The 27,881-nt window shown below is 35.6% G+C and overlaps 1 pseudogene; it reads left to right on the forward strand.

Moving 5' to 3' along the window:
* The window catches only part of LOC135291261 (trichohyalin-like), a 78,523-nt pseudogene that overhangs the window by 19,146 nt on the left and 31,496 nt on the right, over positions 1-27,881 (forward strand).

The following is a 27,881-nucleotide window of genomic DNA, read 5'->3' on the forward strand; positions in this document are numbered from 1 at the left end:
ATTCTTTCTTCAGTATTCCCTATGTATAACTTGTGAACAGAATGTTTATGACATCACAATTAAAACACTCTACTTCAGGTAAAATATTTAATTTCTCTTCCGTCATTGATGGCTGTTATGACTTTACATGTAGAGTCATTCAAATATACAAACAATTTTCTCTGAAAAAAATGCCATTACTTTTGATCTATTTTCACTGACATTTTTGTTAAAATATGAAAAAGAAAGCTTTCAGCTTACATTTTTATTTTCTTTCTTCTTCTCAGCTACAATCCAAATAAATACTGAGAGATATATGGATATCTTTTTCCTAGAAAATCACATTGAAATAAATTAATATTATCTGAAGATCTGTCTTCCTTTAGTTACCTTCTTTTTAAAAAGAATAACGACAAAATTACTTCAGTGATACCTTTTTTTTCTATCACCTGAGCTTTTTCTCTATCAAAAGTTACTTTTAAGGAGAAATTTTTGAACAAGTGTAATTATTTAAATTTTTAAAGATATAATTTAGAAGACATGTTGCTGATTATTAGTATCATGAACTTAACATACCAAAGTGGAAAAAAAACCCTCATCTCAATTGTCAAGTATTCCAGCAGAATCAAGAGAAAGAGAAAGGAGACAGAATGAGGAAGGAAAAATGAGAAAGGGTGAAGCAGCAGAGAAAAGAAGAAAAGGGGAAGGAGGAGGAAGTGAATGGCAAGGCAAAGCAAAGGAATAGCATATACAGAGTTACAAACAATAAAACATAGTGAAACATATATACGTACATACACACAAGCACAGAGAAAGACATTTGAATTTTTATTAATCTGATTTCCCAAAAGACATCAGAAAACAGAAAAAAACTAGACTGTTATGGTTTCACATCAGCTTTCCATGTGGTTGCTTAGGAATACAGTTTTACAGTAATTACAGACTCCACACTTCTAGGGCAAAACTTCTCTCTTATGTAAAACACAAACTTGAATCTTCTTGCACTTAGTCAAATTAAATAATGAAACGTCTTTGATAAAAAGGAAGTTATTTTTATACAGAAAACTAAGTTTTGAAACCATTTTTTCCCAAGGAACAGATGGTCTTTTTGACAGGAGAATTTTTCCAGATCAGTTGTGATAGGACATGAAGTCCTTTTAGAAACGAAACCAATGTTTTGTATGACAACACACAGAGCTCTAAAATTAGTAGACAAAATAAATAATATTAAAACCAAGAAAAATAAATGGAAACACTGAGAGCCATCATGCCGCTCAGTAGGCATTAGATTATGAAGAATAGCAAAAAGGTTGACAAATAAACAAAAGTAGAACATAAAAGCAAAATTTATGGTAGGTATATCATTCAAAACCATGGTGGAAATGAACGTTTTTGATGTTTATATTTATTCACTTCTAAAGCAAGACAAGAAGGTAAATCATATTCAAAGATACCTTCACCATGATTCACCTCATAACTCCCAACTAAATGTTGAGAAAAGCAGTGTCCATTTTAAAAGGTGGTATTTTCACTAGAAAATAAGTGTGCAGATTACCATCAGTAACAATGTATTAATAACAGACATACACTGATTTGATAGGGAAAATTAACTTTATCAATGAGCATTAATATTGACAAAGTTTAGTAAGAAAAAAGAAAAAAATTATGTTTCTATAGCAGTAAGCAACTGACTTCAGTTTTCTTTAACTTTTCATCTTTATTTAAAAAGGATCAGGTTAAAGGAAGAACTAATTTAAAAGAAATTAGATGGCCAACATGGACATGGCCTTCAGCAAGACACAGGTACAGGACTCACATAAAACACAGGCACAGACAGCCTCCTCCTCTTCCTGCAGTTTCTTGACAGCCACACATCTAGTATGAGTGGCAACGTTTGTTTATTGTCATAATAAAATGTGTGTTCTGTGAGGTCTGTGCATGTTTTGATTTTGGCTTCATGCTTTTACCCTTATTTCCCAGCTGCCAGAGATTCCTATAAGATCTTGAAACAATCATCCTCAGTCTCTCCCACACTATTATCAATGAGTCTGACTGACCAGGTTTGATTCTCATAATTGCATTTTTCATCATTTGTCTGGCTTGTTTCCAGGCACAGCATCACACACAGCCACTCCACTCCTTAGCCTGGAACAAGCAGGAATTTTTTTAAGCTGTCAAATACCTGCACTGTTCTAGAACTCTGTCTTCTTGACTTTAAATAAATACAACTGTACATCAAGCACAAAACAGAATGTGCCTCTGTTGTATTCTGGCACTCAGTCTAAGAAACATTATTCCACATGTAATATTTATAATATTCAGAAAGATGCCATATCATTAGGCCATAATGACATTGATATGCAAATCCTGATGTAACTCCTGCACTTCAATGTACTGTACCCACAAATAGTTACTGCTGGAGTGTATTTCACCAGATATTTATATATTTCCTTGGAGTTATGCAGTGCCATAACAGAATGCACCAGAGACTAAATACATCAGTAGAGATTTTAATAATATATTTGGAATAAAAACTAGATTGGTCAAGGCCCTGGGCAGCCGATCTCATTTGACACAGCTTTCAGTGAGAGATTGGATCATGGATGTTCAGAAGAAGAAGAGAAACTGTACTTTAATTCTGCCTGATGCCTGATCATACTCCATACTAGAAAAAATTGTTAAGCAGTTTATCTTGTAATTTACTGGCTAATGTTTACAATGTCAGGTTGTCTACAATAATCTCACTGGTCACAATTTAGGCTGTCTTTCTCTTGTAAAGGTTGCTTGAGAGTTCTGTGTGTTACACAAGGTAAACTGAAAAAAGTGTAACTTTTCAGGGCCATAGTAATTTCTAATTCCACTGTGGGCATAAGCAATTTCTATTAAATAACCTTAGCCTTAGCTTATTCACCAGCTGGTTTTAGACCAAAGATTCATCACTATTCCTCCCGAACGTATGAAATGTAACATTTCCACTTTATATGCAGTTAATCTGAACAAAGTAAACCCAAATAAGCAAAGCCATCTTGTGTTCAACAGTTTAAATAATAATTTAAAATGAAGGCTTATTCATGAAACAGATTTCTAGTATTACCTAGGGAATTATGAGTATGTTAAATAAGTCATTAAATCATACACAAGGAGAGACAGGTATACATATTGGAGCAATAATTTTTTTCATGCAGAATTGTTAAACAAATATCCTCTGTGAATACATTTCTATCAGTAATACAGAAGGGTAATTTGCTGCAGTAACCCACTGAAGTAGCTTTCTCACATAGGTCTCTTTTTATGGGTGTGATAATTCTTTTGGATTGCAAGGAGATGAACATACAGGTAAAACCTATTGTAAGTTAAAGCTAATGTTAAGTAACAAATTAACTAAGACAAGGGGATTTAAAAACCTCAGGCTATTATATTTAATTCTGTGTGGTAAGGCAAGGATTTTGATCCCTGGCATTTCCTATATCAAAGGTAGTTAAAAGAGCTACTTTACCACAGTAGAAAAGAAACAAAGGATGAGATGCTTCTGTGTGATGGTACTTCTAGTGCCTCTTTGGGCCATCTCTCAGGAAAGGAGGGGGAGACTGGAGAAAGATATGGTTCATTACTGCCATTTGAAACTAAAAATTTATAGTGGCTCCTTCATCTCAGGTACATAATCCAACAATAATTGCAAGGAAGCAGGTCAATGAATATCAGATGTAAGAGGAGAAGCACAAGATATCTTGTCATAATATGCAATCCTACTTTTCATTCTAAATTCCTTCTTCTTATCATACACATACTTAAATATAAAATTAAACCTGATTTGTTTTTCTGTGAAAGTCTGGGAAATAGAATTTGTTAAAGTGCACAACACCAGTAACTAATAGGAGAAAAAACTCCAAAATTATTTGGTGTAGCCTTAAAATATACAAGAAAGTGGAAAAAAATCACATAGGATGGTCCCCCCAACATATATTACAAAGAATTCGTAGTAGATGAAATCTCATCTGATAGAAAAGAAATTTTGATTAATCCTCTGTGTTAAATTCAGGCTTATAATTATATATGCAGTTTGGCAACATTACAGAAGCTGGAATATTTCAAAAGGAAAATGTTGAGGTATGTCATGGAAACTGTAGTATTTATCTGCAAGGTCTTCACCCATCTTTGCAGGCCAATCCCTTGTCTCATTGTGACATCTGCTTAGAAATTTGGTTTTAAGTCTAACTAAGAGATAATGGTTCTATAATAAAAGATACATAATTCACTTCATGGAAATATTTCTTTCATAGAGAAGAATGGTGAAGTGTTCCTAATAATTTCAGTTTTATTGTACAAGCAGAGAAGAGAGAGATAGCATGTATTTCATTAAAGTGCTTATTTCTAGAGATTTTTAAAGTTTTGCAAAAATCTAAAGTATTTCACAGCAATTAATTTAGTGAAAGAAAATTTTATACAGTAAATGTTTGCACTTTACATATATTGTTTCTGTTCATGTTAAATATACGAATTAAATGTACTATGCCAAAAGTCTGACTGCTAAATTATATTTTGTAGGAGAAGCTGTAATTATGTCTTTCCTTTTTATTAATAACTACATGTGTTACTGAAATGAAACCAAAAGAAATTACAGAAGCTATATATAAAGTAGATTAATTTAACTCTAGGTCTCTTTTGTTTCTCAGTATTTAACAATGACAACACTCCTACACAGCTGTGACTATAGACTTTCAAGAAATGTGTTTAATTGGCTACTCTCTACACGAAGTAGAAGTTGTCAATATTTGCAGACTATGACTTTCTTTGAAGATTATTTTTAGGGATATATAGAAAAAAAAAAGTGTGTCCAGAAACACAAACCACCATGGTATTTCACGCTGACATGAATTAATGAACCTTCAAAAATGGGAAATTTAATATGTTCAGAGAAGAATGTAATTGCTACATGGTTGCTTAGTAGAATACCAACACATTTCTTCCCTCCATCCTCCTTCTTTTTTACTAGATGATATGGTAATTATCAGTCTCTTGAAGAGTTTGGGAAAAATTACTTGCTGTTTAATGGACCTTTAAGCACCTTAACATGCTCAAATTAGAGATAATACAGTTGTATTTAGTAATGACGGTACCCCTATGTCCATGTATGAAAAACATTATGTCCATAACAAGAGAGATGTTTTCTGTCCTCCAGCAATCTGAAGATGTAACAAGAGGATAAGACCCAGAAATATTTTATTCAACTGAGTGCTTATCAGAATTCCTCCAACCTAATCTGATTTTAAATTATTTCATCTTAGATTTTTCTAACCATCATCCTGAGATTTTATTAATGAAAATGGACCTATTTCAGCACTGTTTCTCTTTTGGAGAGAAAACCCCAACAACAAAAAAACCCAAAAAAACCCACAAAAAATTAAAACTAAAAAAATCTTAATCAAACAAATGAAAAACACAACACATTTAATTAAAAAAAAATAAAAATCACTAGGAAAAATATTATTGTCTCCATTAAATACTGCAGTATTACAATATAAACTTTAATGCCAGAAGATTCAAGAAAATCTGGATGTAACATGTAAACTGATGAACAAATATTTTAGACTGAACAGTCTGAACATCAGAACATTGTCAAGAATATATGAGTATTACAATCCACAGTCTGTTTTTTAAGAAGAATTAATCTTATGGGAAAATATGCAACAACTGCAATTTAGTGATGATGAACTCAGTTTTTCCCTCTGAGATTGGTATTTTAAACTACGAGTTACTTCAGAATAATTTAATTTGTTTGTTGTTACCATGGTAGAACTTCATTATTTTCGGCCATTCTGTTTAATATCTTTCATCTGGATAAAGGAATAGACTGCATCCTCAGTAAGTTCAGAGACTCAGTTGGGTGAGAGTGTTGACCTGCTGGAGGGCAGGAAAGCTCTGCAGAGGGATCTGGACAGGCTGAATTGATGGGCTGATGCTAACTCTTTCAGGTTCAATAAGGCCAAGTGTTAGGTCCTGCCTTTGGGTCACAACAACCTCATGCAGAGTGGGGAAAACTGCCCAGTGGAAAAGGACTTGGGGATGCTGGTTGACAAAGGACTAAACATGAGCCAGGGTGTGCCCAGGTGGCCAAGAAGGCCAATGGCATCCTGGCCTGGACCAGCAGGACCAGGACAGGGATTGTCCCTCTGTACTGGGCACTAGTCACACCTGCAGTTTTGTGTCCTGTTCTGGGCCACTCATGACAAGAAAGAAGTTGAAGTGCTGTAGCATGTCCAGAGATGGGCTAAAGAGATGATGAAGGGTCTAGACCAGAATCCTTGTGAGGAGCACCTGACGGAGCCGGGGTCATTAAAAGAAACAAGGCTGAGGAGACCTCATTGATTTCTACCTGAAAGGAGGTTGTGGTGAGACAGGTGTCAGTCTCTCCTTCAAAATAACAAGAGATTGGAACAAGATTTAGATTGCATACTAGAAAAAATTCTTCACCTAAAGGGTTGTCAAGAACTGCAGCAGTCTGTCCAGGGTTGTGGTTGAATCACCATCCCTGAAAGTCTTTAAAAGATGTATAGACATGATGGTTAGGGTCACAGTTCAGAGGCATACTTGACAGTGTTGGGCTAACTTAATGATCTTATAGGTCTTTTCTAGTATAAAAGATTCTGTTCTATAGTTCTGATATGTACAGAGCAAAATGTGTAAACTGAGAAGATATTTCTTTAAGTACCACAATTATCCAGCTATCAGCCCTCTAGATTTAACCCATATTTGCTTTTAATTACAGGAATCGAAACTTTGTCAGAGAGGGAAAATGCAGAAAGTTATATTTATTCATTCTTTTGGGGAGAGTACAGCATTCCTGCTGTGCTCTAACTTCAATATCGGTTGAAAGTGGAGCTATAAAGTAACTGGTGTTACCGTCCCATACATGTATTTATTTCTTGCAACTCATTCCTTCCAAAAAAGAATTTTCTCAGACTTTCTCAGGAAGTCCCATGTGTTACTTTAGATTTCTTTGCAGCTTGCATTTGAACTGTATTTAGTAATGTCATGCTATGGAGTTTGGTGATTTTTGGATTATCATATAAAACAATATTGAATGCATAAAGAAGCAGAAGTTATTATCTTAATGGTCTTTCAAAATCATGTCCATTAATACAAAGTGAAGATATCTAGTTGCTTCATAAACAAAAAGAAAGAGAAAAAGAGAAAAAGAGAAAAAGAGAAAAAGAGAAAAAGAGAAAAAGAGAAAAAGAAACTTGAATTAGTCAAACTAATTAAAGTCATAAAAATCAGACTGCTTTTAAAGAGAACTTGGCAGGCAAAATTTGTAAATGCAAATTATAGCACAGTGCTGAAAATTGGAAATGGGGTAGCCAGAACAGCCTTCTTAAGGGAATTAAGGATGATAAAAACTAACACAGATGCACAAATTGAAAATAAAAAAACCAAACTATTAAAAATCATAGAAATCCTTTCAATGAGACCATACTTAATTAATTTTCTATCTGGTATAAATAGAAAAACTCAAATGAAAAGTATTTCCAGTCAAGGTTTTGAGTTATTCACACTATCAAATCATATTATATTTTCCTCTAATTTAGAAAATACAGTATTCCAAATTGTTCATTTCTCTAAGCCCCTTTTCTTCATAGCTACCTTATCCACATCTGTTACTTTCCTCATTGTGTTTTCTGTCCAGTTCACAGAGAAAGGTTAAACATAGGTCACAAAACACACTGATCTCTGTTGGATTAGTCTTTATTAGAAAAACAGAAAAGCACAGGAAGAACAAATGCCCTCATTCATTTTTCCAGCTGTGCAGCACTAAAGGCTTCATGTGCGGGAGTTCAGTTCCTTCTAGCAAAGTACCAACCTTCCCAACTGGAAATGCAACCCGCTCATAAAGCTGAATCTAGACTATTTTTCAATGAACAGCAGGAGTGGTAGCTACTGTTTTCAAAGAAAATCTATTTAAATCCTTTCTGCTCAAAATATTCTTGGATACCCTGTGTTGACTGCTGGCATTTGAGCACTTTAATAGCCACCAATTGTCATATAATACAAATGTAAAGACATACTTGAAAGTAAGACATACAGACTTAATATTGCTCTTTGAGTGTTTCAATTTCATACCTCACACCAAATCCTTAAAAGATTGGTTAAGTCTTTTTTTCAAAATCTCCTAACTTAAGTTACCTTAGATTCCATGGGCTTAAATCACAATGGACCAGTGGAACACTGAAATAGTAATTCCATAGTTCAAGTCCTCAGAAACCACAAAACTTATTTTAATAGTGCAGCACATAGTTGATTTTGCTTTCATTTCTTTAATCCACAGTTTTAGAGCTTGTTCTTATCCATTAAGTGTCTAAACCATTCTCTTTCATTCACTTATTCCTCCCCACCCTGCATCTTACTCATTTAAGAAATTGGCTACAGGACTTTTTATTAGATATTTTAGGTATTTAAATACTTAGATATTTTATCTGCAGGTACACTGCAATTTCATTAATATTACCAATAATTTGATCTAACTTTTAAAGGAAGAATTCTATTAAAATTTACAAATTATTTGAGGGCTGTCACCAAACCTTATATAATAGGAAAACCCTCACATAATTTACTTATTAAACATTAGTCAGATAAAAATAAAAATGGTTTGTTTGAAAGGCAGTGTCAGTATGTGGGGTCATGCTAGGGGAAAAAAAAAACAAAAAGGATTTCCAAATCCTAGCACAGATTACTAAATCTTTAAGAAAAATACCAACATCTCTCTGATGAGAGAGATGAGACTTAATGATTGTTTAAAGGACCATATTCACTTACTGCTGCTTTATGACAACATCTTAAGAGTTTTAATGCATATTTCTGTACATGCTTTTGCTTTGCAAATGGTTTCAGGATAATCTCTAGCAACAAAAACTGATTCTATTACTGTTTTTAGCATAATAGCTTTGCAAGTTCACTACTATAAAGATACTACTAATACTGGTATCAAAGATTTAGGAATGAGAAATCCCTGTGGAATTTACAAACAGGCCCCCACACAGCCTTTCCACTTTACATGGTTGCAATGTTTTTCTGGATCCTAGGTAATTTTCTTTTCTCCTCTTCAAGGCATGCAAAAAATAAGTCCAGTAAATAAGGAAATTTAATATTCATTTTCATTGCTTTTATTCATGGCAATATTCTATTTGTACATTCAAATGTCCAAAATAGGATTATAGTTAGTATTTCTTGCATTTTTTCCAAGTCACATATCAGCTGCTAATGTATTTTTGCTTTGTCCATTAGTGTGGACAGTAATCAGTCACATTTCACTGTGCTGCAGTGGAATCCCACTGTCTGTGGTACAAGTCTGTTTTGTACCACATTCCCTTGGGTGTTGTGGGGCACACGTAATCCTCTGCTTATCTTAGGAATTCATAGCCTAGATTTTGCTTTCATCCCAACTTCTCCTCTATTTTATTTTCAACTTCCTCTTTTTACGATATCCTACTTAAAAAACTGTTTTCTTCAACCTTTATAAAATGTAATGAGCAGTGACACCCTGTCATGGTTTGATGCTGGTGCAATGCCAGTGCCTCTATGAAAATATATTCTCCCCGGTGGCTGCTGTGAGATGTGACTAGAAATAGAGCGAAGCAGGCTCCAGCTTAGGAATAAAGGAAAAAAACTTTATTAATTTACAATATGTAAAAAGGAACACACACAGAACACAGAATGAAAACCTTCCAAAACATTTCTCCGCCTTTCCCCAATTTCCACCACAGCACAAAATAAAATCTTAGATTTCCAATCCAGTTACCAATCCCCAGATAATCAACTCTCAGTCCATCACCACCCCTCAGATAATCAACTCTCAGTTCATCAAGGAGAGAGGAGTCCCTCTTATACCACAGGCTTCCCCTGGAAACACAACTGAAACCTCTTGTGTTTCCGTGTCACTCGTGGCACTGCCCAAAGAACATTTGCCCTTGTGACTCCTTCCCTCCATGTCCAGTTCTCTCATCACTGCACATGGACCAGAACTGCTTTTAGGGTTCTCCTTTTAAGGATGCTTTGCCCAGCTCCAAAAAAGCAACAGTCTCTCACTTTCAGACACAAGTCCCCCCCAGATTCACTCTTTCAGGCCAAGGGGTCTCAAGAGCAGAGATCTTCCTCATCACTGAAGACAGAAGGCAGCACCTCACCCATCTCTATTCACACTTCTCTTTCACATAACATTACCTCACTCTCTTGGCTCTAAGCCAGTGCCTTCCCCTAAATGCAGTGTCTTTGTTAGAGAACAAACATGGTTCTGTCCACGGCTATACAAGAGTCTAGCCAAAGGCCACTTCATCATCTCCTCCCACCTAGGATTCTTCTCATCTTCTTCTGACATCTTTTACCTTCCCAGACTTTCACCACAGTTGCCCAGTTCTTTCTATTTCATGTCTGTCTCTCTTCTAGGACTGTTTAATGTTCCACAAAGTTTTCATTGTGTAAGAAAAGGGTTAAAATTTCGAGCTCTGCGCACCCAGAACTCTCCCTGCAGCCGGGCGCTCTCTCCCTCCCCCTCCTTCTCTTTCTCGGGCCTGCTGCCCGCACACGGTATCAAATTTCAAGGTAGCACAAGCACAGCCAGTGGCTCTGTTTCTCTCTCTCTTCTCTCCTGGGGTGGGGGAGCAGAGAGGGCCGCCCCATGCCTCTCAGTGTTCCTCCACCCCTCTGTCCTGCAGGGCCTCTGGCAGGTGCCAATATTCAAGTCTGAGCACTGATTGGTTTGACCACAACTTCCCAAAAAACGCACTTCCTTATCAACTTAGGACACACCCCCACCACCTATGTGACAAGTTTCTACTCAAAGTCACTTGCAAAGCTGTATGGTTGTGAAAACAGACAATAATGGTGCCTACTGTAATCTCCTGTGCTCTGTTTTCTGTCAGCTTTTCTCAGTTTGCTGCCAGCTTGTCAGCTGACAAGTTGAGGTCAGATCCTTTGTTAAAATAAATTAACAGATAATGATGTAAAACACATCATGAGCCAACTCCAAAGCCTGGACTAAAAGTACCTGCTGTTTAGATGACAACGTCAATGCTAATTCAGCTTGGGTCTGCCTGAAGACCTAAATCACAAATCTTCACTTAGCCTGCACCTGCAGGGATCAGAGCCCTGGACTACTGGATCAAATAAAACCTCTACGTGGATGGGAGGCTGCTCAGACTGAATTTAATCTGCAGGAGAGCTTTCAGTGATTTGAAAAAGTTTTCTGCCATTTTGAGCATTTTAGAGGATCAAATCCTTGTCCTAAACTTCAAATGAGTGTTAACTTGCAGGTCTCCAGTACTGTCTGGTGTGAAGTACAGAAGCTGTACAGTTTTGACCACCTTGTATAGCTTTGCAAGGTAAGGCTGGACGTCAGTTGCTTCCTCTCAGGACACAGACCAGGAGACAGGTGAGTCACCACACACCTGTAGCCAGATGTCCTTGTGACTGTCTAGGACAGTTTTTCTTCCAGGAATGACACTGAATGCTATCTGTAAAAGGTGTGGAAGAAGAATTAAATTTCTACCCTCAGTTATTTTTTGAGCTCTTTAAGCACAAAATAACCATGACTTAGCCCTCTTTGTCTGTGACATGAAAATGTTAACTGACACCAGACATCCATCCTAAGCCAGTTAAACCTGTGACACTTCTAAGAGAATGTGAAATTCTGAAAAAAGACTTGAAATAACCCTGTTCCAAAGTTGGGTTACTTTTCCTAAACCAGACCAATCCAGAAAAAACAAGGATTGGTCTTTCTTTGCTCTTTTTCATACTTATCCTAATAGTACACTATTTGATATTTTTCCTCAAAAGGAAGGTAATGCCTTATACTTTTTTTTTTTTTTTTTTTGAGACTTAGGCTAGAGAACCACTTTGCTAGGTTCCTTTAGAACTGTTGAACATAAAAATTGGTGTGTATTGGGTTCAGGTACCCATGTTCTGGTGGGGCAAACTACTGGTGTGGCGTCTGTGAGGAGACAGAGACCTCTCCAGATTGTTTCAGTTGGCTCCAAAACCCTGCTCAGCCCAGCTGAGTCCATCAGTCACACTGTTGGTGCTTCTGCAAATTACGTTTAAGAAATATAAATATTGCTGCACAGATGTATGAGAGAGGAGTGAGAATATGTAAGACAACAGCTTTGTAGACACCAAGGCCAATGAAGAAGGAGTGGGAGGAGGTGCTCCAGGCAGTGACACAGAGATGTGGTGACCTATTGAGTCCCCTACCTATATCTTAGTTTCTCACTATCCTACTCTACTTTTTTGAAGGCAATATGCTGAAACTATTTTCCCCATACCAAATCTGTTTTGATCATGATGGTAAATGGTGAGTGCTCCTCTTTGTCCTTTTGTCAACCTACAAGAATTTTCATCTTATTTTTTCACCCTGTCTTAATGAGGAGAGGAAACGAGAGCATAGTTTGCCAAGCACCTGACAGAGAGAAAAGATGAACCCACTGTAACTTGGTCATAAGTAGATGAACATATTCCTAACTAGAAATAAAATATTTTTTTCTTGTAAACCTATTCTGCTATTATTATATGTGAGTGTTTGTTTTTCCCAAGTGGATGCAGCAAATGAAAGATTAATAATTATGTGTGATAACTGAAGGCATTAGTGAGCTCCAGTGACCTAAGCTCACCTCAGGTCTCTGCAATTTTAATATTGTTCTGTCTGCCAAATAGGAGACTATTGGCAGTCTCCAATCACATTAATGATGAAGAAACATTCCAAAAAGGAGTATTTCTTCATCATTAATATGATTGGAGAATGCAGTTTTCTCATTCATGAAGCTTTGATTTCACTAATTAACTGTTTTGTGAAATAGTGGGTGGTTGCTTTTTAAGCCTCCCTTCTCAAGGTTTTAAAATTCTCAGCATGTCTGATTATTTCAACTGTGTGCCTATAAATAGCCATCCTCAAGTATACATGTTGGAAACCATTAATAATTAAAAATAAATCTGACAAAGCAAACAGAAAAATATGTAGTGATCACTTTCAGTCAGTACTGAAGTAATAAATAATTCTTGAACACTTTAAAAATGAAACAAATGACTGGGAAATGTGTTTTTTTTCTAAAATGAAGGACACTTTTGTGTAGAAACAAGTGAAACTGAGAGGTCGTTACTACCTCTGAAAAGTGTGTTAGTGTTAACATAGTGGATAAAAGAAAATGTGTGTACCCTACCCTTAATGAGAGAAAATAGTGAATGAGTAGGGAAATACATCATACTTTTCCAGCAATAATAAGTATTGGAGCTTTCTGACCTGAAGAGTGTATCTGGACTGTTATCTACCATATCATTCAAGAATTATATTTTCAAAATTCTCCAAGTCTAATTATTTTGTTGCCCCTGCAGCACTTGTAGCATAGTTGTCCATTGCCACTGTATATTTTGATTTTGGAAGGTGAGGAGAATTTCTGTGGGTTTGGTCAATGTTTACTGCTCTGTAATGGTTCAGATTTTTCTTTTTTCCCACTGTGAGAAATAGTGAATAAACCTACATTCCCTCTATTTCCACAGAAACCTTTGTTTTTAATCTCCTAACAGACTTCCCAAAGTGAAGAATCCCAATTTGCTGAAGATTTTTTCATACAGGAGATCCATCTTGCTGATTTTTTTTTTTAATAATGAAATGAATATACTTTAAAGTGTCAGCAATTGAAAATTAGAACGCTTTTAGCATTTACCTGACAACTTTTAGCCAAATACTTTTACTTGTGTAAAAGAATTATTTTCTTCTTCATCAGTTCAACAGCAAATTAGGAGAGACTAAATTTCTGGGTTTATTTTTTGTTGTTGTTTGGTTGGTTTTCGGTTTTTTGCTCTTTTTTTTTGGTTTTGTTTTTGTTTGTTCGGGGTTTTTTTGGTGGGTTTCTTTTCAGGACATTTGAATATTTTTTTCCCATTAAAATGAAAGAATTTTTTAATTTTTGACACAGTTTTGCACAAAGTTCATTTTCATTAACCAAAAAACAAATGAGAGCAGAAAAAGGGTGGTGGAGGACAGTGTGCTTGTGCTGCACAGTCCTTTTCAGACTGACAGATAAAAAAATCACTTTATCCCTGTAGGGCCCTCAACTTCCTTCAATACTGTTTAGCTTCCTCAAAACCAACAGTACCTGCCACAGGCTAATCGTTTCCGCTCTAAACACTCTACCCTAGGCAGAGAGGGTGGTGTTGAAGGAATTAAAAGCTTTTGCAGAAGTAGTGGAAGTAGTCTGGACTTTTTTGAAGAAGTTATTGCTAAATCTTCCACTGTCATGTGCACATAGACAAAAGGCTGAATTACAGCAGAGAAGATATTAAGAAACAGAAACTGAAAAGACAAGTACAAATGTCAAGGCTGATTTAAAAGCAGACACTGTCATAGTGTGAGGCAGAAGTTTAAGGGGAGAAATGTATAATAAAGTCAGGAGGGAATGCAAAGGAGGTGCTCAGAAGATGATGTGGGTTTGTATAGGAGGCGTTGACAGGTAGGAACGCTGCCTTGCCTAGACTGTTAGGAGGAGGATGAAAGAAGACAAAGAGCAGAAGAAAGAGTTTTGTACATTATGTAAGATATCAATTAAATCTGTATTGATAATTTCTTCCACAGCTCCACAGATATTTGCTTCTATCTATCCTAACTCAAATGAAACTGTAAAATTTATCCTTTCTTTTTTTTCACAGCTGACCTGACCCTGCAGATATTTTGTTGCTCACAGAACCGAAGCCACCTGAAATCATTGAAAAAGCACCTATAGAGCTCAGGCTGCTGTCTACAGAGTGAGGATATATAAGGCTGAATAGATCACTAGCAGCTTTGTCCATTTATGTTAGTAATATATGTACGTATTGAGTAATACAGAATGTATATTTGCTCACAGATGATCCCTGAGTTTATTGTTCTCAGTCACAATACTAATGTGAATTTTCATGTAGTTCTGAGTTCAGTCCCCAGCATTCCCATAATATTCTAATGCCTTAGAACATCAGAAGTAAACCCTCTCTTATTATATATGTAAATTAAGAGTGACATTCTTAGGGAACAAATTGAAATTGTATGTCTCACAGGTTAATTTTCTAAGAGTCGTGTTGGCTTTTTGTATGTACCCTGTAATTCTTCCAATTGGCCATGCATTTACAAACTATTTAACTGACAAAAATTGCAACTAAAAACCACAGAAAAACACAGGTTCATTGTAGAGATATTGTCTCTAGTCAGTCCTTTGTGAAACAAATCTTTTTCTGTCCAGAATGTCTGTAATTATTTTTACTCACTTCTCCCAGTGAAACACATGTCTCTAAAGATCAGCGCAAGGAGAACAGCTATGTTTTACTCACAAAGTCTAAAAATGCGTTCAATCTTACATATTTATATGAGGGTGGTCAAACTTAGATATTTTGATGGCTAGCAGTTTTAAAAACAGCTAGTTTTTTCATGACTGATGATTTTTGTGATTTTTTGTGATTTTTGTGATGTTTATGCTTGAGTACTACTAGCATTAAACAAAATCATGTTTATTTGGAAGGAGAATTTTCTGGAAAAGATCACTGAAGAAAAAATCACTGGGGAAGAACAAACAAACAAAGAAAAAACCCAAACAAAACAAAACAAAAAAAAATCCTATGTTGAAGAAAAGACACATGTAAATAAGGGGAAAATACAAGCAACCAGAATTAAGATAACAAGTCCTCATCTTAAGTACTTGATTATTTTATCCTACTGACCAGATATCTGTTTTAAAAGCACTTGTTGTGATAGTAAAATAGTAGACTGACTTTAGAATGAGGAAAACCTGGAGCTATTTTCAGATTCTCTTCATGCAAGAAAGTTCAAATCAAGATGCATTTTTTTGTTGGGTCATGTATACAAACAAGTGGAAAGCAAGGCTATGGATTCTAGATTCGGCGGGTACTCTTGCAAATGACTTTGTCGTTGTGAAAGATGTTTTTATGTTTATTTTGTTATCTTATTTACTTTTTAAGAAGCAGAAAATTGTTTTGCATAGGATTGAGCTTATTGATGCTGTTATGTAGAGCAATGCATAATCTCTTCTATATCCCTCCGTCTGTCACAGAGAGTAATCCTTTGCTACTAAAGGGAGTTGTGCTATTCAATATAATTAAGAAAGACACAAAAATAGACAATTGCAATTAAGGATTCCTTCCTCTCCGCAAGAAGGAGGACACTATTTATTATGTTCAAAACTTGAATTATTTTTCTTGAGATTCTGTCTGATATTTTTCCCTTTTTCCTCATGGCTTCCTGCAGATGATGATGCACTCATGATGCACTAATTTGTTGTCTGTGGTGTAGGGAACACTATATGCTGACTGGCAAGTTAAGAAACATCATAGCCACGACCCATTCTATTACATTTTTCAGAGCTCACTGGGAGGTAAGGAACTTTGAGGGAATAATCACTTATGCTCTGTCTTGGTGTACTGATGGAAATAAATATAGCCATTCTGTTTAGGAAGGACAATGAGCATACTTCATGACTTCTCCAGTAAATTATTTGAATGAGACTCTGGCTGACAGAAAGCTGAGTGAAAGAAGAGCTGAACTATTCAGTTCTGTCAGGTCCTTGGATATTTTGCAATTCAACCCCAGAAGCCTTACTCTACTATTATTATGAAGAATTCAGAAATATGTCAGATACCACTCATTGAATTTCTTTCTACATAAGAGAGAAGAGTAGAAGTAATCTCATTTAAATAAAACCTTGGCTCTTCTTGATATCTTAAGGTACTTTCAGCTGAAATCTTTATCTTAATTTTTATGCAATAAAGGTTTATTAAGCCGTTATAAATCTATTATTATTTCAATTGTTCTTAAAAGTTCTGAATCACTGATTTATATTAATATGATTCTAGGTTTTGCTCTAGCGATAACAATGAGCTGGGAACCTCAGGAACAGAAATTACTTCCTCAACCAAGCTTGCAATATAAAAAAGGGGAATCTTAATCAAACATAAATTATGACTACCACACATATACAAAGTAGCTGCCAGAACTAAGACTTCCTCTGAACTTCAGAGGCTCTTTATGTCATACTGGTAACATTCAAACAAATGGTTTAATACAACAAGAAGGAATTGCAATCTGATTCAGAATCCAAGAAGAGCGTGGAAAACTTGTAGAGAAATTTCACTTCAGAGTTATGGACAGGGTTCACAGTAGCGGTAAAAATGGGGCTCCTTCATTTTAATGTTTATACTTTGTAAGGTTCTGTGACATCTCTTCTCCCCACACCAAGTTCTGCCAAAACTGAAGGAGTTAATACTTGCCTGATTGTAGTGTTTTAGGAAGTGCATCTCACAGTAGAACAGATAGGGTGTGCAAATATCTGTTGACAGTAACAGTAGTAATGATTGGGATTGCTCTTAGGCTTCTGATCTTTCTGAGACAAAGCAGTGGCAGTGGATAGGGAAGTTTTTTGGGTTTTTTTTCCTTTTTTTTTATTTCTTCACTGTCTCTAGGAATTACCAACATAAAGCAGCATTTTTTGAATTATGACAGACAAAAAATACAATAGTACAAATAAATACGAGGGTTTTGTTTTTTTTTTTTTAAATATTTTAGAATGCCAGTCCAAATGAGCATGTCTTATCTTACTTTTCAGTATTAAATTGTTGCATAAATAAAAAGGTTAAAATTTTATATTTAGTTTTCTGAAAGAAACACTATTTTAACTACCTAAAAGCCCAATCAAAACCGATTTTCTCATTCTGTAATGCGTATTCAGTGATATTTTGATGTTAAGAACTTAAAGAAATAAACTAAATCTTAAACAGTTTTTAGTCTTTTTTTTTCCTTGTGCAGCTTTTATTTATTTTTCTACTGACTATGTAAGGCTTTCATCAAAAAAAGAAATTTTACTCTACTTCAAACAGAATTTTAAAAATGAATATCAAAAGACCTGATTGATCTGTTTTCAAATTACTGTATTTTTTTATGTGCTTATGTAGACTCTGCATGTTCTGCCTAGACAAGGTGAAGCATAAAACCAGAACTCAAATAATGATAGATATTTTTCATTCTGTACTAAATCTCTCTCTTTAAGGTGTTGGGATTTTGAATGACCTTGCTCAACAGCTTGCACTGTAAAAGACTCTGCATTGTCAAATCTAGGATTTGTTTCAGAGAAACTGAGATATAATCAGATTTTAATTCTGTACTAAACTGAACAACATCAGCTGTCATTAAGGTATCATAAAACTCATTGTACCATCTTTGACTGAAATGTGAGCAGTGTAATAGTGAAGGAATCTGGTTTGATTTCAGGCAGGTGCAGGTATAATTTAATTTTCTGCATCCACTAAAATCACAGTGCCAGTTACAATTTTTCCCTGTAATGCCTTTCTGATTTTATAATAAAAAATACAGTATTGCATAGTAAATGTTAGCAATATTTTTGGTTGCAGGCAATCTCCAGCTGTGTGTGTGTCTCTACATGTGATTGGGGAAGATAAAAATTTCCATGACAGTTTAGGCTAGCATTTCATCTACTGCAACATCCATTTTTTAACAGAAGACAGGTGAAGTGTAAAAGAACTTGATAGGGCAATTTAGAACTGTATAGTCCGTCAGTAATTCATTAGCTAAGTGACTTAAACAGAATGAACCACAGAGTGGTATAATCAGGAGGTTTCTGAACCCTGTGACTCAAAAGAAGAAAGGCTGCCACAGGTCCTTTATCCAGGGCCAGCCAGAAGTATAGATACAGGTGTACGGCACACATGGGCTGGGGAGGACTTTGTTTCCTTGACTGAGGTGCTCCATTTACTGTGTTAACCCTTCAGATGTCAAGATGGGACTATATCGCATGATTCAACAAATACTAAGTCCTTAAGTGCATCAATTCTTACTAATTAAATATGCTAAGACAAAGATTTCTATTTCATTGAAGTATTGTCTGCTCTTAAAAAATTTAAAATTCTAATTCTAAAGGTACGTGCTGTAAAACATGTAAATGTGTTTTGTTAAAACACAGATTTCTGAATCTGTTCTTATTCCTTTGTTACTATATGTGTGTGCTCAGATCAGCTGTTGTTTGACCCCTTCTGAAACTAAAATAAGAAATATAATTTAAAAGAAGAACACTATGGATATTTTTTGGGCTTATAAACATCACTATTCTGTTTTTCTATTGTGCTTAGCTGAAAACAAAAATGTGTAATTTTTTTCCTGTTTCCTCAGAAATCAAACCCAGTTTCTGTAAATTGTTTTCTTCACAAGCAGTGAGCTCTTTCACCATCATTCCTTTAAAACAGAAGGCGGCAGATGTCAGGGGTAGTAAAACTGTGGGAAAAAGTAGATATCTTGTAGATATTCCAGAGTGGATTTCAGCTTGATTTCCTAATTCAGTAGGAAAGGCACACAGTGAACTGAGGGTAGACAAGTCTCCTTGTCAAACAGTCAAATCAGTGATGCATTTATTTCTGGTTTTTTAACTGATTTTTGGTTTTATCCTTAATTCTGACTGATGGGATTTATCCAGAATTTTGAATTGGTACACTACCGTACAGAACAACTAAGAACAAGTACAAGGGCTCATATTGCTGTGTGCTACATATACTCTATACTAACTTATGCCATTATAAATGCTCTAAATATACACTATTTTCTCATCTTTTGAAAGATCCATTGCAGCTAGTGCGCAATTAGTGACTGCAAGCTGAGCACTTTCAGTCACTAATGACATAGTTAAAAGATTAGTTCTGCTTTTCAAGTGTGTTAAGTATTTCTGTGCAACAAAAAAATAATACAATTATTTTCCAGGGAGAATATATTGCATTAATAATCATGTGCAGCTATTGATATTAATTTTCTTATTGACAGATATCCTCTTCTATACAAAGCTATTCAGGGTGTACAGTGTCACAAGCATTCAGGACATGTACTCACATAAATCTTGAATTTCAGACATGCTTCTGCTTCTTGATGATATGGCACAGAGTTCTACACTTTGTTTTTGTCCACCAGAATGTCTTGTGGCATACAGAAATTTGTATCTTGCCATGCTCTTTAGCCATGCCATGCCATGGTCAGTATGTGGCTCTGCAACAATATTATGTAATCTTTTTCCCTCTTTCTTGTTTCTCAACTTTTTAGTTATTTACCAATATATGACTTTATTTTTTTTTTAATCATCCGTTTGAAGATATGTTAACAAAATATTCCGCAACTTATTAAATTAACCTTTTCAGAATCTTTATTTGTTTTCAAAACATTGTCTACTGGGAAATAGATTTATTAGATTGTGTAATAGCGATTTGTGTCTATCATGGGGACTTTATTATACTAACTTAATATTTTGTAATACCATGCCATGGATAACTTACTGCAGCTTGATGAATAATAAGTGGCCTAAGGATCAGATTATCTACAGGGACATTCCATAACAGTTTGATTTTGGGACCTTTATGAAGACAGCCTTAAAATCATCATTGTCATCCAGACTTACCTTACTCCTACACTGTGGAAGATGCAGCAAAGGAGCATTGTCAGGCTTAGAGAAACAAATTACAACAGATTACAACAAAAGCCTTCCAAATAAACAATCTCAAAATGTGACCTCTGAATTAAACTTAGACTGAGTCTATTTCTCTCTGTATATACTTCTTTGTCTAGAATTCCCAAGACACACCCAAGAGTATGGCTATAATTTGAGAATTCACAGCAAGACTTTTGCTTCCTGTGTTATCCTCAGTTCTTATATTGCTTTAAAACAATTTAGGAGGAGTCTCCTGGAAAAAGCCATAAGGTTATGTCTGAATGGTGTTATCTTAGTCATTAATCTTAAATCATGCTGTGACAGCTCTGAAGCTGCATTCTTAAATGCTATCGTTCTTGCATTTTCTTTGGCAGTTGGCCTAATGTCTCAACTCAGCCTGGATTGTTCAGAATCCCTAATTTTACCAAGACTGATTATTTTGCCAATATCAGTTACAGTACAGAAAAATGTGCTCTTTGTATTTCATAAAGCTCATGAATCTGGCAACAACCACTTTCTGTAGAGACCACCCGAAATGCTTTTGCACATAAACACATCAAGGAGCATAGTGTAGCTAAGAAGATAATCCCAACATCATGAACTGTCTGATTTTTGAGTTTTATCACATCAGTTCCATCTTCCATGTAAGAAAAGACACAGTTTTCTCTCTTGACAGCAAAAGTTTTTTTTGACAACACTACCCCTCAAACTTCTAAAGAATTCTGAAGAGCTGCTAGCAATGTAACATGTCACAGGAGACAAAATTTGGTTGAAATAATGAATTATTTTTGCCTCATCTCTGATGATCTAGTGTGGAAAGAAACTCAGTGATTCCAAATCACTGTAGCATCCGCACAGAAAATAATTGGGATTAAGATTTGTATACAGCTGTAGTGTATTCCATTGTCTTCATGTGGCATATAAGGAGCATGCACAATTATCTGTGTGCAATCCTCTGCATGGGACCATTTGGCCAAAGACTATTTGACATCTGCTGACATCACACCTCTAGTAGGTGTACATCTTCCTATTTGTTAATTGAGAAAGACAGTCTGGATCATCTCAAACAGGAAGACTCTGTGCCGAAGACACCAAAATCAGAAAGGTACTGAGAAAGGGCTGCATCACGTTTGTTGTGAAAGGGAAATTTATTGCTGATAACAATTAAGTATTTTCTTTGCCCAGCTGAACTGCTTCCAGAAGAAATGCAGCATAACACGTAACTGCCATATCCTTCTTTTAATTGTGCATAAGACTGTTACATGACTATAAAACTGCTGAAAACGAACTTATTGAGGGGAGTAGCGCTGTGTGAAAAGCGGAAAAATCTCAAAGAAATATAAGGAGGTTTTGGAATTTCTTCTGGTTGTTTCTGTCAGAAGAGTTAAAATTTAGGAAACTGTGGAGATAAAAGGGAATGAAACCTAGAAATCGCCTGTGGCTTACACCTACCCTCTGGTTGCAGAAGTCTTTGAATCCTCAAGAATCCTTTTTTCCCCCATAGTTCCCCATCTTCCAAAACCCATATGCCTTTGATATTGCAATATTCAGTGCTAGTGGGGAACTTTCTCAGATTCTCTCAATTGTAAAACATCAAAGGAGAAAGAGAAGTAACTCATGGAAAGGTAGATTAATGTCAAAAGGAGTACTTCTCCTGAATTCCATAAATTTACCAGGAACTCTTTTATTAGAACTCACATTCTGGGGGAAAATGGGGATATTTTGGGGAAATAGTTATTTAATTTATCTTAAGATGGAGAATGAAATTAGTAAGAATAGTCTGAACTACACATTTATACAGCAGAATTTAAGCATGGTTGAGGGACATAAAGTGAAGGTGAATAGCCGCTTAGTCATCAGTTTGCAGTGAGATGAAGCTTCCCCAAGTATGCAAATGTGGGCTACAGACTGCACAAAAAGCATAATATGTGTCTGTATGGAAAACGATGAAATACTATATTGCGTGATTTCTGACTTTACAGTTCATTTCTCTGTTACTTATTGTCAAAAACTATGAGGAGAAGGTGAAAAAAAAAGGGCTGGGGAGGAGGGGCTGGATTGATTAAGGCTTTTAAGACCTACATTTTGGCAAAAAGATTAAAATGTAACAGAATCTATATGTAGCTTAAGCAGGTAAATATTAGGTGAGAAAAGGAATTTTTATCTTCCTGAGTCACATGTGAAATCACATAATGAATGAAAGAGAATGTTTAGCTAAAAAGGAAGGATTGAAAAATGTTTAAGGTACGCACCTCAAAATTCTGAATAATTTTATACTGTACTCACATTCAGTTGCTATTAACTAAATTCAAAAGAAAGCAAATACACAAAAGTGAGGATTGCTAATGGTTGGAGTTGCACATTTTCTGTGTAATTCTACTCTTTGCAAATGAGAATCATTAAAAAAAAAGAATTTGCATAACTTTCGTAGTTAAAATGGCATTTAGACAGGGAATCAAAATAATGAAAAAAACATATTTTATTCATCAATATATTTTTTTGGTCCCCATCTCACAAATTTTCCTAGAGGAAATATTCACAAGTTTTGGTAGTATAGAATATCATGTCAGAGATTTTAGTAGAGGGTGCTTCCATGTGAAAGCCATTAGATTTTATACATGAGCATAAAAATGTGTGTCTTGTATGATTTGTTTCTTCTACAATTTTGTGATTGTGATTTTTACTTTTAAAACTGCAAAACATATTACATATATAACTATTTCACAAAAACAAGTCAAATGTCAGGTAACACAACTTTTCAAAGAGCATAAAAAATAAAAATTCAGTGACTTTGAATAAATAGGTGAATAGAAATATGTTCATTTTCTAAAAAAAATTTTGAAAGGCAAAAGTTTTTTTTTAGCAGAGATCTATGTATCCAGTGTACAGTGAATGTTAGTGTTCAGATATGTTTCTGAGTAGAACCTGAACATTCTTCATAATGTAGAACAAAAAGGAAATATTTTCACCTAAAAAAAGATTAAATTATTTAGAATGTGAAAATGATAAAAATAAAATTATCTTCTCCATTGCTGAAACTCCACAAAAGCAGGCATAAAAATTAATGTTGTGTTACCTGATGCAACCAGTCCTGCACTGAAGGAAAGAAGGGAAGTGTCCTAGAAAATCTTCCAAATCTTGCAAGGGTCTTTTTGTTTATGTACAGTTGGGTTTATGCTGTGATAACTTCTTTCCATTAAGAAAAATACAGTATAGTGGCACTCACTCTGGTACTTACAAAAATAATATAACACTAATAAAAAAAGATACTGTTTTCCCTCACTCTGTCACTCTCAGTTCTTGAATGCCTGAACAACTCCATCATATTCTTCAAAATTTCTTTTAGTACATAATGGTGAACAGAAAGGGGGTGATCCTTGGGGACATTAGGAGTGTTGATGATTCTTTGAAAGACCAGCAGCAGTGTCCATCTATCTACTGGAGATAAAATTCCTACATAATTTCTGGTTACAGTAGTATCCAATATGATCTATGCTTTTTGATTTTTTTTTTGTTAATAACGTTATTGGGCTAATGAAGACACTGTCTGTAATTTTCCTCATGTTTGATGTTTGTGATTTTGATTTTTGCCATCTTCATGCCTGAATTGGGCAGTTGATTATAGCCCCATAGAGCAGAAAAACTCTGTTCAGATCAAGGGGCAAATATATCTTGAGCTGACAGAGAGAAGCTTAGACTTAAATACTGAATGTTGTGGTATCTCCTCTGCCTCCTTTTCCTGACTTAGGTCACCTCAGAGTCACAGGTCTAGAGCTTCTGGCTGTCAGGAACCTGAAGACCTACCTCAGAGCCCTGACACATTTTCTGGGAGAAAGCAAAGTTTGACATTTCAATACACTTTTAATTACAACCAGAATATTATTGGTGAGAGAGGCTAAGCTGTGATAGCTTTACTTCAAATTAATCCAAATCCAAAAATCAAGATTAATGTAATTTAAGCCCAAATTAATTTATCAACTATCTATGAGTTTAGTGGATTTAAAACAATATTTTCATTCAGTAAGAATTTTTTTGTGTGATGTACAACTTTCCGGAGTTTTTAAAAGTTACAAGAAAACAAAGGAGCATAGTACTGTTCTAGAAAATAATATGCAAGGAAAAGATCAGGTAAAATTTACCTTGCATTCTTCAAAGACTATCACAGCAAGTAAGTATCTTTCTTCCAAAGGCCCATAGAAAGTCTGACTAAGAATTTGGTCTGTGTTTCAAAAAAAGAGAAGGCTCTCTACTGTCTCAACTAGATAACAATGTAGCAGGAATTATACAAAAATTTACATTGAAAAATAACTACGGAGAACTTCCTTTGCAGATTAGAAAATTCTGGCATCAATTTCTTAATGTAATTATTTCCTCCAGATTTGGACTGAGGACCTCCAGCTTTTCTCACTCTAATGAAGAGGCTGGGGGAGAAGGACAAAGTAAGAACCTAAGTCTGATACCTCTGAGCTAACTAGACCCAAAGCTAACATGCATGAGAGACACAAACATTGGGTTTTTTTATTGTTAGTGGAATATCTTGAGATTTAGAGCATGAAGCAAGGGAACAGTGAATGCACAAAACATCAAAGAAATATTGGTAAAATTGCTACTAAATGCTCTATCATTTTCTCTTTACTTGTTAATTACTTTGGTCACTCTTTTTAGTCCTATTTTACTATTATACCAGCCTGCCATGGTTTAACTCCAGTGTAGCGGGTTGGCCTGCTTTATCACTCCTCTCCTCTGAAGGACAGGGGAGAGAAAATGTAATGAAAGTCTCATGGGTCAAGACAGAGAGACATAACTCAGCAATTACATGGGAAAAAAAAAAAAACTCAACTTGGTGAAATTAATTTATTGACAATCAAATCAAATTATGTGAAACAAAATCTTTAAAACTTCATCCCTCCACCTCTCCCTTATTAATAGGACTAGCTTTACTCCCCATTTTCTCCAAAGTGCAGGTGGACAAGGAATATGAACTGCAATTTCTTGTTTCTGCCACTGCTTCCTCCTAAGGGTGAGAACCCTTCGGGCACCAGCACAGCAACATATCCACATGAGTCAATCCTCCATAAACTTCCCCAACATGGGCAGTCCCCACAAACTGCTCCAGCAGGGGTCTCTTGTATGGGTGCATCCTTTCCAGTGTTGTACCTCCACAAGGTCACAAATCCCACCAGCAAACCTGCTCCAGCATGGACTCCTCTCTCCAAGGGGTCACAGGTCCTGTGAGGAACCTGTTCCAGTGTGATCTTCCCCTGGGGCTCACAACTTCCTTTGGACATCCACCTTCTCTGGTGTACAGGATAAAACTTAGGAGTTGGTACAAGGATAGTTTTATAGCTAAAGCAAAAGGCATGTTTGTGAGCAGAGCAAAGCAGGGAATCGATTCCTGCTTCCCATTCAACCACCCACAGGAAAGCAGGACTCCATCACGCCTAACACTTACTGGGGCAGACAAATACTACCACTCCAAACATCCCCCTCTTTCTCTTTCTTCCTCAAGATTTGTAGACTGCGCATGACACCACATGGTGTGGGATACCCCTTGGGTCAGTTGGCATGATCTGTTCTGACTCTGTCCCCTCCCAGCTCCTTGTACATCCTTGCTGGGATGGAATGGGAAAAGGAAAAGGAAAAGGAAAAGGAAAAGGAAAAGGAAAAGGAAAAGGAAAAGGAAAAGGAAAAGGAAAAGGAAAAGGAAAAGGAAAAGGAAAAGGAAAAGGAAAAGGAAAAGGAAAAGGAAGGAAAAGGAAAAGGAAAAGGAAAAGGAAAAGGAAAAGGAAAAGGAAAAGGAAAAGGAAAAGGAAAAGGAAAAGGAAAAGGAAAAGGAGCAGCAGCGGCCTAGGCTCTCTGTGACAAGAACATCCCATTGTCAATCTTGTTTCCAAAATCCAAAACATAGCCCATTACTAGCTACTATGGAGAAAACTAACTCTATTCTAGGAAGAAACAGCACACATCTTCATTGTGGTATTTATGTCTATCTATCTCTACCTTCTTTTCTTGTCTTCTTTTCTTGTAGGACTGTACTGTAACATGTCATCCTGGTTGATCAGCCAGGGAGAGACATAAGTTTACTGTCATGTTAGGTCTGTTCAGGGTGGATTCCTGCCATCTGGGAGCACAAGATGCTGATCACAACTCCTTCACTCCTCTAGGCTGAAAGTGTGTGCCCTTACCTATACCCATGTGTTTTTCCCATACAGCAAAAAGTACCAATCTTATTCAGAAAGTTCATGTCACCATGAAATTATGTAAATTAAGATTAATCTTCTTTTTATAAATAAATATTTGTAATTAAAAACTAATCCAAATAATCCTTGCTTAATTTTTTCTTTGTAAATTTTAATACATGCTTTAACATACTATTTGGAAGTGCTTTTTGACCGCTACTTTGACATCATATAAAATTCTCAAAAAGTGTCTTGAAAGTTTCAAGTGTGCCTTGAAAAAAAAGTATGCTGAGTGTCATAGCTGAAAAATGTGGGACAAGTAAATCTAGTTCTAATGTACAATGAAAACAGAATTTTATAGTTTCAGTGGAACTCTTCCCTGTGCAATCTGAATAAGATTTGTACCTTCGTAAATCACATACTAAGTCAAAATAGCTCTTTAGTTTGGTTATAACTGTCTTACAGGTTTATTGCTTGCACTCTGGAAATATGAAATCTTTCTAACTTTGTCATAAACTTTTTTCAGCATTTTGAAAAATACCACCCAGACTGTTGATTGGCAAAATTAAGATACATCAACCTAGTTGGTTTTTTGAGTCGGGAGCACTGTGTTTTCAGCCATGTTTTGATGCATGCAATCCTTTGACACCTTAGGAACTAAGAGTGTGAGACAGGTTCTCCTCTGTGATAAACTGTGGAGGCTCCTACTTTTAAGAAATGAGAGAAGGAATGCTTACTGCTAGCAGCAGTAGAAAAAGTTTTGATCAAACCCACAGTACAAGAGCACAGCACTATGTTCACCTGTGACAGAATCTAGATGGTATTTGAATCAGTCTTGAGATTGCTTTTTGTAAGTGATAGGAAATAGGAACACAGAGCTTAAATTTGTTTGGTAACATAATCAATGCTCATAAACTTGCTGTAATGGAAATTCATACATCTTCACAGCAACTTTGAATGGTCATATTAATAAAAGATAAATTAAAAACAAAACCAAAAAAATAAAAAGAAAAACAAACAAAACCAAAACCAGCAAAAAACCCAGAATAAAATATTGCTTGTTTAGCTTTCTTTTTGTGCTATGGCGGACATTATGAAAAACCTGTCATGCATATTTACCTCATAAATAGAAATGTGAAATCTCTGTGGAGCAGTAAGACATTGCAGTAGGTAAAACATAGAAATTGTAGAAACTCTTGTTTGAAATGGTTTTTTACATCTA

Source organism: Passer domesticus, chromosome Z (assembly GCF_036417665.1).
Source record: "Passer domesticus isolate bPasDom1 chromosome Z, bPasDom1.hap1, whole genome shotgun sequence".
NCBI lineage: Eukaryota > Metazoa > Chordata > Aves > Passeriformes > Passeridae > Passer > Passer domesticus.